The following is an 11,302-nucleotide window of genomic DNA, read 5'->3' on the forward strand; positions in this document are numbered from 1 at the left end:
AACCAAGTTGACTTGGAACATAAGCTAACACACAGTCTTGAAAGGAATACAACCAGAGTGCTCCTTAGAAGCAAGGGTCGCCACCCTGCCCCCGCGTTCGTTAGGTCCCCCATCAGGAAAGGCAGTTGCTGGAAAAGGAGAGTGTGGTTGGTCGAGGAGAAGGTCTGTTGAATGAGAGAATCACTGACAGAATAGCAATAATGGGCTCACACATCCAGGGGTGAGCGTGGAGATGGCACGGGACTCGGCGAGGCTTTGTTCTGCTCCGTACGTATCCAGTCACCATGAGCTCAACCTGCCTCCACTGCCAATGAGGGAGAAACGGAACTCCACCCGGGAAGATTGCTCAGGTTCATGGAGTTGGCCAGGGGCGGGAGGTGGGAGCCAGGTGAGGAGACAGACTCTAACTTCTAGGGGCCTTTCATGCCAACCTTTTCACTTTGAAATAAAACCACCTTTGCCAAGCTCCGGGCTGTGAGGACTTGACTGTGCCCAATTGAGAGGGAAGGATGTGAAGGCATCAAGGAGTTAATGTCACTTGACCCCTCGGGGTGCCTGGTAGCCCTGGCAGCTGGCCTCCGAGGTGAGTCATCTTCGTTTCCAGTGCCCGTGGAGTTCCCGGGATCTGCTAGCAGGAGTTTGTGTGCCTGGGAGGGTGTGGAAACCATGGCTGGTGGCCAGGCCCCCTCTCCTCCCTGAAAGAGGCCCCCGTGGAGGAGAGAGTGGTCCCTCTGCCCATCTTCCTGAGGCAGGGTGGGAACCCCTAACTTCTAGGGTGAGAAATGGGCACTTGTTGGGGACCCAGCTGAAAACAGGGGTCCAGTGTGCCGAGAGGGCAGAGCAGTGGCCTGCTGCCCACCTGGGGGCAGAGGATGGGTCTCCAGGGCCCTAGCCAAGCCAGTGTGGGGGCTTGCTGCCCAGGGAACTCCGGTTCGTGTGGGACAGGGGCAGGTGGCTTGTGCTCCCATGTTTTACTGTGTGCCAGCCTTATGTTCGCCAGCGACTGACTGCATCCGTGGTCAGCTGAGAAACAAGGTCACAGCCCTGGTGGGCTGCATCTCAGGCGGGATGGACCGGCCAGAAGGGAGGGAGGGCATGGGTGTCCTCTCTGAACACAGAGGCAGTAGGAAGTTTTATTTTTCAGGGCGTGTGACTTGTCCCCACTATCTGGGGACATTTCTGACCCCTGCAGATTTGTGGGTGTGTCATGGAGTGGGGGTGGGGTGGGGCGGGGAGCCAGAGTGGTACCATGCGGGCGGGTCTCGGGCCAGGCTGTCTCCGCCGCACGCCGGCACCCCCACCCCGACTCGGGGTCAGCCGTGCAAGTGCTTTCTCCTGGGCTGCTTATCGCTTCTCCATGTGTGTTCGCTCATGGCACTTCCTGCCCGTAAATCTGGGCCTGAAATGAAGTCAGCTCTTCACGTATTTGGCCAGAGCATCACAGAGCCGCTTGCTATCTGAGGCAGGAATGAGAACACGGCTCCGTGGAACATTCCGGAAGGGGAAAGCCCTGGCTTCCTGGTGGAACCTTGAGAGAACAAACAGGGGACACAGCTCCGGGCCCACGTCAGCGCCGGCTCAGGAAGAAGCACTGGGGCGGGCCCCGCGTCCAGGCGGCGCTAGCCCGGGAGCTGACGTCCAGCCCGCTGGCGCACGTGCCTTTAGGAAGCGAGCCGACCTCGGAGGTGCCCATCCCAGGGGTCTGGCTGGCTGGCTGATGAGCCCCATCCCGGTCAAGGCCTGCTTGTAAAAGCCACACACTTCCTCCTCTCTGATGTGCCCAGGAGCACGTGCCCCGGCGAGCTGAGGGCTGCTGGACGGGGCAGGTGACCCCGCTGCGGAGGCCTCGGCCACTGACCAGGCTCCGTGCCCTGTGGCAGTGCCTGACCGCCGGCAGGCCAGTGCCCTGGCTGCGCTGGCCTCTCAGTTTGCTGTGGCCAATGGGACACAGGGTCTCCCTCCCCCCACCCCCATTCCGGTGGCAGGTTCCAGGTAAGGCCCATCTTCACTGTAGCTCATGTTTCTGCAGCTTGACCCCTGGGTTTGGGTGCTGGGCTGGGAGCAGACCCTTGGCACCCACCATCAGGGACACACTGATGGCGCCCAACTGTCCCCACCACACTGCCAGAGGGCTCGGTCTCCCTGGGGGGCAGGACTGATCAGAGGAGTGGTTGCCACCCGCTCCACCAGGGGCAGTTGGGAGTTGAAGTACAGGTGACAGCCTTCCCTGCAGATGGACCACCATCCAGCCTCACAGGCCCCTCATGAAGGAGCCCTCTAATTATATCCACTTCCTGCCGCACCCAAGCTCCCACTGGAGCGTCTGTCCTGACGTCACCTCTTACACAAACTACTTGCCCCTGGTCCCTTCCTGACCTCTCCTTCGTGGAACCCACTGGTGTCAATTTGAGAGGATTTGGAGTGAAGGGGTGGAGTCTGGCCTGTCAATCAAGATATAACCAATGAAGCCTTCTGGGAGATTCTGGGGAACCCGGTATTCCTATTTGGAGGTGGGGGACAGTATCTCTCTCCCCTGCTCCCTTGGAGACGCTCTACTGACAAGATACGTGGCCCTACACTGATAGACTCCATGCCCTGGGAGCTGGAGCAGCCACATGGACCTATACTTGACGCAGCCCTGGGTGGTGAGGAGCCATGTGCAGACCCCTGCCAGCGCTGAGATGCTTACAACGCCACTGGATCCACAAGACTTCCCACCCACTGGCCTGTGATCTTGTCATTGCATATGTATCGTGAGTCTGAAGAGGACTTTATGGATTAGTATTAGACATAGGGGCTAATACCGGACTGATGGACTTGCTCTGGACTGGGATGTTTTCTCAACATTCAATTACTCGTGTGTATAAAGCTCTTTCTTATATACATATGTGTGTCTCTGAATTTGTTTCTCTAGTCCACCCGGACACTCTCAGTGGCCACTCTGCCCTGTCTGCTGAGCTCACCACTGTCCCCACCACCTAGTTCTCTCCCAGGGCCCCAGAAGCCATCATGGCCTGGGCAGGGAGGCGTGGCCTGTCATATGACTGGGCTGTCAGGTCACCTGCTCTCTGGTCCAGGGATTGTTGGAGGGATGGGCAGAGGTGGGGCTGGGAAAGGGACAGCCATTCACCCTACGTATCTACCATCCCAGAGCCTGGAACCTTGCCCCCTTACTGCCCTCCTGGGGCATGGAGCCTGCTGGGTACAACGGCCTTAGTTACATGACTGGGAAAGACAGGAGAAGAGCCCGGGGCATGTCACAACACCCACTTATGGGCCAGGAAGCACCAGGTGAGCGGTGAATAGGCAGGAAAGCCCCCCTCCTTCAGGAAAGGGACCTGGGGGGTGAGCAGCAGGACAGAGGAGGGCCACCTACTTCCAGGCCTGGGGAGGAGGCTGTGACAGGGGAGGAGCTGGGCACAGCCTGCAGGGGGACTCACAGGTGACCTCAGAGATGCCTGAGCCATAGCCCAGGTGTTAGCTTGTGGCATGCTCTGGGCTTTCCTGTTAAAGGCGTGGAGTCTCCGCAGGGTCCTGGCCACACATCTTCTCACACCTGCCATACCTGAACAGGGAGACAGGCCTTTGTCAGCTCTGGCACCGCCCTGCACCTTGGAGGGGTGAGTGAGGGTGCTTTCCTTGGCTCTAGGAAGGGAGGGGTAGGGCACAGCTCCCCAGACCAGGAGAGATTGGTTGTAGGTTAGTGTGTGAATGTGCTGGGGCCGCCCTCACAGAGTGCCACACCTGCTTCCAGCAGCAATGCTGTGCTCTGGGTGTCTTTGAGGCCCAGTGTCTGCAGCAGGGTGGGGGCAGGTCATGCTCCCCCAGGGGACTAGCCTGATCTCTCCCAGCTTCTGGTGAACCCAGGAGCTCCTGGACTGGTGGTCGCCTCACTGCAGCCTCTGCCCATGTCCTCACACACCTCCATCTTCTCTTCTGTCCCTTTCAAGAACACTGCCCATTGGATTTAGGATCCACCCCGATCCAGGGTGGCCACCTCTCAGGATGCCTAACTTAAACACATCTGCAAACTGCCCTTTTCCAAATAAGGTCTCAGTCCCAGGGACTAGGGATTAAGAAGTGGGCCTATCTTTTCTTTGAAGGGGGGGGGGGGGCGCGGAGGCACCACCCCTGAGTGAGCTGGGATCACTCTGGGTAGGACGTCTCCACCCCAGCCTTTCCACCTTCCCACCCCAAACTCCAGGTGCCAGAGACCCCACCGCCAGCATCCACTGCAGGTCTCCAAGGGGGCCTCATGGCCACTTCCCAGCACCCAGCCTGGAGCTCAATAAGGAGCTCTGGTGCCTTGTAACCACAAGGTCAGCAGTTCAAACCCAACAGCTGCCCAGCAGGAGAAAGATGAGGCTGAAAAATTAAAGCCTTGGAAACTCTGCCTGGAGTCGCTATGAGTTGGCATCCTGTCAGCGGGGCTGGTCTTGGGTTGGTAGTGCAGTGGCTGTTGTTGAAAGGGTGGTGGCTGCCCCCCGGCCCCCCAGCTGGAGGTGCGGAAGAAGATGTGGCGGTCTGCTTCTGTGGAAATGGCAAGCTCGTCAACTCAACGGGGCAGTCCAACTGCATCCTAAGGCTTTCTGTGCATCAGGAGAGACCGGAGACCCACGGGATGAGCACCTGGAAGTAGGGTCTTCTTAGACCCAGGAGTTGTCCCTGGCTAGGTGGGGAAGTCACGCTGGAGCAGGGTGGGTCCTAAATTGAGCCCTTTCTGAATGGTGTGTTATTAACAAAGGACAGACCACAGCATAGGACACACACTCTGGCACTGTGATGTACTTGATGCGCCTCTTCCCTTCCAAGTCTTTACATCTCCCACCAGACAACTAGGTGGACCCTGCAGCTCATGCGTATGTATCCTTCCTGGTGGGGCTGCGTAAGAGAAGGTGGGGGAAGAGGTTGGTAGGATTATGTAACTCACTTGTGAGTGATGGTTAATAGGACTAATTTCTTCTTTTTTTAAAAATAAATCACTTTATTGGGGCTCTTACACCTCTGATAGCAATCCGAACATCCCTTGTGTTGAGCACATTTGTTGCCAACATCATTTTCTAAACACTTTCTTTGTACTTGAGCCCTTGGTATCAGCTCCTCACTTTTTCCCCTCCTTCCTCCACCCTCCCTCATGAACCCTTAATAAATGATTATTAATTTCATATCTTACACCATCCACTGTCTCCCTTAATAGGACCAATTTCAACTGCTAAGAAAATGGAAACTATCACGTAGGGACGGGTCGATTTTACTATCCCCAGGGTGTGAAAGGAGCCCTCACCGATAGCAGACCACGTGGATTTTATGATCTTTGAGAAAGAAGAGTCGGGGCGGTGGAGGAGCCGCAGAGGTTGACCAGAGCAGGACACAGAAGGGAGCGAGCTTCCTGGCCCACGGAGCAAGTCAAGCGGAATGCCTTTGGGCCAGACGTTCACTTCCAGAGGAGCAAGTCTCCAGGCTCTTGGGGGAGCTAGGTTTGCTGGCTCACAGCGCTCAGGCTCATCTTTAGTTGAAGGCTCACGGAGGGGTGGAAAGTCGTTTGGGTATTTGTCGAGAGCATGAAGGGAACTGCAGCACTGCCTGAACAGGCAGAAGCCAAGGGGACACGTGGCCGAGGCGCCAAGGGCCAGCTAGGCGTGCCTGAGAAGAGCCACCCTGACTGAAAGAACTGTATCCTGAGCATTTCTGATCTTGCATTGCAACCTGTTAATGTCCCTAAGGAATCCCATCACCGGAGTGTGTCCTGAGAGTTCTGCGCAGTCACCATAATAGATTTTTGAGCCCCAAAGAGAAGCAGGAAGTGTCACGCGCACGAGGGACCGTTGGTGTTAGCGTCGGTGGAGAAGGTTGGAGGGTGGGCCCGCCTGATCGCCTCAAAGGCACCAACCTCGGGCTGATGCTGAGTTTAAGGAGCTCGGACTGGGAGGACCCTGAATGTGGCTGAGAGAAATTTAGAGCCCCCCCCCCCCCCAAAGGACACCTGAAGGAACTTGCCCACCGCCGGTACAATGGGAGGAAGCTCTGTTTCCTTTTACTTTCCTTAAAGGAAAAAAAAAACACAAGTCCAAGCTGGCCAAACCCAGGGCCGAGGGAGTCTTGGCTTCCTGTCCGGAATCGGTAGGCAGGGGTGCCCGTGGGGAACGTGGAACTGGGTCTGCAGCACCCACTGCCCCCGCCCTGCTGGCCTGTTCTCCTGGTGGTTGGTGGAATGAGCTGCCGGTGGGTGACCCAGTTAATCCTTACAGAGGGGCTGGCATTCTTCCACCCCCTCCCCCAGGCCGCTGCCCACTCTCATTTCCCAGTCCCCACCATGGCCTCCTCTCCGCGGCTGGCCTCGCTGACCTCTGACGGTCAGTCGTGGGTCTTTATGGGCAGTGGGAGGCAGCCCCTGCGGCTCCAGGAATGCCAGGAATCAGCGCTGGGTGTCCAGCTGCACTCAGGCGAGACTTCCTGGAACTCCCCATCCTCTGGCCCCTTCCTGGGGGCCCAGGGCACGTAGGACATGCCGGCGGGGCCCAGAGGGACTTTCCGGCTCCCGCTTGGGGACACTGGGCGTCTGGCCCGGAGCTGTGCTGAGTTCTGACTAACCCTCCGTCCGCTGGGAACAGATATGTCCGTGAATGGCTCAACGTTGCTTCACAAACGGTGGGCAGCACAAGGCCCAGACTGCCCTTCTGCTGGGCGGCCCAGCTGCTCAGGGCTCACACACAGCGTCCCGGAAGCAGAGAGCTTGCCCAGGCTGCCCACACATGTGCTTGTGGGGTGGAGGGGGGCCAGTGGCACCTTCTGCTGCCATGGGCCTCCCTGCAGCACTGTGGTCTGTGGCCAGGCAGTGCTGCCCTGGCTGGGGCTCCCTCAGGGAGTGGCAGATACCCAGGGGTCCCTCCATAACTCACATACCCGAGTGCCCCTTTTACTGAAGGGGAGTGTCCCACAGTCCATGCTCTGCTGGGCCAAGGGGGCTCCTGCCTGCCCTTCCCATCCTGGCCCCACCCTTGTTAGCCTGGCATGGAAAGGTGGGTCTGGGTGAGAGGGACAGGCCACCCAGTACTTCCCCGATGGTGGCGATGCCCATGGTCTGCATCCCACGCTTCACGCATCATGCCTTCCTGCCCTCCTACAGCCTGGTCTGGGTGGAGCTGCCCCTGACGGACGGTGGGATGGACTCTCTGGAAGACCTGGGATGGTTCTCCCAGGATTCCCCTGCTTGCTGGCTTCCGCCCTAGGCAGGGATTCTCTTCCCACCAGGCATGTCACCTAGGGTGGGTCTCAGGGTCAGGTCCAAGCCAGCACTCAGCATCTGTCGCCCTTGGCTGGTGGGGAGAGCGGCCATTAACACAGCGGAGACACGTGGAGGTCTTCCTGCAGAGTGAGCCTGGACTCGGCTTTTCCTCCCGTGCTGACTTCAGCCAGCATCCCCCTCCCCCTGCCTTCTCCGCATGGCATGAAAGCTGCGATCGACTCCCTTATGCAGAGTCAATATTTGTCCAGGGCTTGCTTCCGTGCCAGGCACCGACACACCAGCCTGCACGGTCAGAGACCTGTCGCCAGCGTGGCTTGTATGGAATGCACTGTGAGGAGGGGGCGCAGGGGCCCGCAGACCCTGGGAAATGGCCCATCTCTAGACAATGCCTAGCTGTGCGAGGGAGACAGCCCCGCTCTCAGTGGTGGAGGTTCTGCTGAGCAGGTGTCACCGCAAGCCCTGTCCTGCTCAATGGTTCACAAAGGAGGCCCGGCGGGGGTCAGCGTCCCTATCCTGGTCTCCTGGATACCTGCTGGCCAGCAGTCTCAGGCACACCAAGAAGCGCCAGCAGGCAGGTGTGAGTCTGACGGGGGAGTCGAGGTGTGTGCCAGAACTATGACTTCTCTGCCATTCTCTTTACAGTAACACACACACACACACACACACACACACACACACACACAGTCACATGCAGCAGCCCTCCCCCTCCCCCTCTGGCTCTGTCTGACTCCAAGGTCTCTGGCCAGAAGGGACAGGGGTGAGGAGAGGAAGGAAGGAGTGCTGACTGGGGATAGGACACGAGGTGGGCGTTGGTGTCAGGCTCTCGAGAGATGAACCTGAGAGACAGAGGCTGTGGGTGGAGAAGGGACTGTGACATCAGGGCCCCAGGGGAGGTGGGGGAGGGGGCAGTTATTCTACTGCCCGGGCCTTAGGGCTGGCCAGGGCCGCTGGTGTGTGGTGGGCAAGGTCAAGCACTTGCATGGCCAGCAAGGGGGTCTCCTCCAGGTGGACTGTGACTTCAACAGCCACCGATTGTGGGTGCCAGTGTGGATGCCAGTCGCCAGCAGTGGCAGGGACTTCTGGGGGGTCTGGATGGCGCTACATGGAGGGGAAGGTGTGGAAGGATGTGCTTCAGAGTGGAGGGAGGCAGAGAGGGAGGGCCTGGGGGCCCCACGTACAGCAGGTAGCAGGCAGCTCTGAGGGTGGTCCTGGGCCCGGGTAGGAGATGGGGCTGGATGCAGGAGCATGTAGTGCCTGTGAAGCCAGAGTGGTGGGCACGGAGCCATGAGCTTCCTGGAGGCTCTGAGGGGGACCGTGCGGCCGGCCCACAGACACCTCAAGCCAGGGTCTGGATGAGACTGTGGGGGACAGTGCCGGGTCCAGTGCCTTCACTAGAGTTGGGGTCACCCAGTGTGGTCACTCATGGTGTTTCCTGCCTTGGGCAGACCTGCCAGCGAACACCCTCCAGCTCCCTCCTGCCAGCCCAGCAGACAGGCTCTACTACCACTTCCAGCCTCACCCTTGGCCCCCACCCCCACCTAACGGGTCCCTGAAGCAACCACCCTCTGCCATTGGCCAAAGCTGATGGACGTCCAGAACAAGGTTTGTCATCGATCAACATTTCACCTTTTTGAAACGAGAAAACCACTTGTACACTTGAGTTTTCCCCATGAAGCTGTCCTTGTCAGCTGCGTTCAACATCACAACAGTTTCTGCAGCATTTTTTCCTGAGCAGGAAACAAATTTCACAGCCACACACAAACAGCGAAACTGTCGACAAAATCCGTGCTCTTGTGTTCAAAAACTGATGACGGCCCACTGAAGTGACGGGAATGTTATCTGGACTGTCTTGCAGCTCGGGTCAGCAAACTGTAACAGAAGCTTTGGGAATTGGTAGGGTCGCCATGAAATTGGTGCCTCAGGTTCTGACTGACCAGCAAAACGAGCATCTAGAGCCGTGGTTCTCAACCTTCCTCACGCACGCGACCCTTTACTACAGTTCCTCATGTGGTACCCCCAACCACAACATGATTTTCTTTGCTACTTTGTCACTGTGATTTGGCTACTGTTATGAGTAGGGCAATTCCTGTGAAAGGGTCATTCACCCCCCCCCAAAGGGGTCCTGACCCACAGGTTGAGAACCACTGGTCTACTGGAAGCATGCCGTGCTTTGAAAGAACAGCTCCAAAGAGACCCAGAATTTTTTTACAAGGTCATTACTTGGGACAAGACATGGTGCTATTCTTACAACCCTGAAAGCAAACATCAATCAAGTCAGTTGCAGTCCCAATCGTCACCTCGTCACCCTCCAAAACTCATCAAGTGAAATCAAAGATCAAGACAATGCTCATTTGTTTTTATGAGAATGGGATAGTGCATTTGGAGTTCATTCCACCAGGTTAGACTGTTCATCAAGCTTTCTATTTAGAGGTTCTGAAAAGATTGCGTAAGGGTGCGACAAAAAGGTCTGATTTGTGGCAGATGGGGCACTGGTTTTGCCACCACAACAATGCACCTGTTTATGCAGCCATCTCAGTGCACCAGTTTTTGGCAAAAAAAAAACCAGAATGCCTTTCTTGCCCCACGCACCTGACTCACCTGACCTCACTCCATGTGACTTCTTTTTGTTTCCACAAATAAAAAGGGACATGAATGAACAGCAATTTGACAACATGGAAGAGGTGAAGCCATCCAAACAGATGAGTTTGAGAAATGTTTCCAAGAACAGAATCACAGATTTGACAAATGTATTAAGTGTAATGGAGAGTACTTTGAAGGTGGTATGGCTGTTTTGTAAAAAAAAATTTTTTTAAATACATAGCTTTGAAAAAAAATTCTGGTTTATTTGGGTAATCCTGCATGTATGAGGGTGTGTGTGTGTGTTGTTGTCTGTGTGGTGTGTGTATCTGTGGCGGGGTGGGTAACTGTTGGGGTGTGTGTGTCTGTGGAAGTGTCAGTGTATATGGTATATCTGTAGGGAGGTGGGTGGGGAGCTGTGGAGCTGTGAGTGTATATGCTGTATGGGGGGGCTCTTGGGGTATGATTATGTGGTATATGTATCAGTGGGGGTATATTTCCTGTATCTGTGGGGGCTGGGGTAGGGTTGTCTGTGAGGAAAGGGGAACCACAGGGGATGGTGCAGGATCTCTCCCAGCGATCAAGGAGCGGTGCCTCCCCTCTGAATTCCTGACCTATGCACCCCAACCCCCCCTTTCCAAGAGCTCAATTCAGGCAAGGGAATTTCCCATGGCTTGGTGTTGGGTCCTGAAATAAGTATTTTGAGAATGTTTTAAAAAATAGTGCAAGGGATATAGCTTTAAAAGAAAGACTAAGGGGTCTTGAGCAGCTAGTCATGGCTGGCCCACGTGTGTTTCTGACCCTCGGCAATCAGACCTGCTGTGGGCTGCAGTTTCCGACCCTCGAGGTGGCAGCTCAGCCTTCCTTCCCCACGCAGGCACCCAGCCTTGCAAGTTGAAGGAAAATTTTCAATTGGGGTTAAGACAAAAGGGGTGTATTCCTTCCTCTTACTCAGAAGCTCAGTTGGCATGGCAACTTCCCTCTGTGCCCCCTCCCGGGACCCATGTCCCCCTGAAACAGGTGGGCAGTCGGCCTCTGGGGCTCCAGCTTTTCCTGGAAGGCGGGAGCTCCCAGAAGGGCTTTGCTCTGCTTCCAGCATCTGATCAGGAGCCAGCAGTTGTTCTCTGGATTTCTTTGAATCGTTTCCCTATGTTCTTGTCCCGGAGGAATTACCTTAAACAAACAACATGTAAACTCAGAGTGTGGTCCAGGGGGGACAGTGGGGGTGGGGGGTGAGCATCCTTAACTGCCATGTGAAAGGACAACTGAATTCCTCACCGCTCTACTCCTGGCTCCCAGGGCCGCTGTTCAACAACAAAGACCCGGCAGGCGTGCTTCCTGCGGGAAGCTGCTGCCCGCCCTGTACTTGTGGCCGTGAATCGTCCTCCGAACATTCCCAGGGTTTCCGGACGTTTTCAGAGAACCACCAGGCACTGGCTCTGTCATTCCTGACCTGAAAATCACATCTATGAAGCTTGT

General features: G+C 56.5%; 1 long non-coding RNA gene across 6 annotated transcripts in view; it reads right to left on the reverse strand.

The window, feature by feature from the left end:
- LOC142439701 (uncharacterized) overlaps window positions 1–11,302 on the reverse strand; it is a 59,723-nt gene that overhangs the window by 29,871 nt on the left and 18,550 nt on the right. The window contains exons 5-6 of one of the 6 annotated variants that reach the window (XR_012782872.1): window positions 11,102–11,276; window positions 8,828–10,996 (exon numbers count right to left, since the gene is read on the reverse strand). The exons of 4 other annotated variants lie outside the window; for them this stretch is intronic. This is a non-coding gene — a long non-coding RNA (uncharacterized LOC142439701). Of the gene's footprint in view, window positions 1–8,827; window positions 10,997–11,101; window positions 11,277–11,302 lie in introns of those variants that run through there. One more of the 6 variants, XR_012782868.1, reaches the window with a different exon arrangement.

The sequence above is a fragment of the Tenrec ecaudatus genome, chromosome 2 (assembly GCF_050624435.1).
Source record: "Tenrec ecaudatus isolate mTenEca1 chromosome 2, mTenEca1.hap1, whole genome shotgun sequence".
In the NCBI taxonomy this organism is placed as follows: domain Eukaryota; kingdom Metazoa; phylum Chordata; class Mammalia; order Afrosoricida; family Tenrecidae; genus Tenrec; species Tenrec ecaudatus.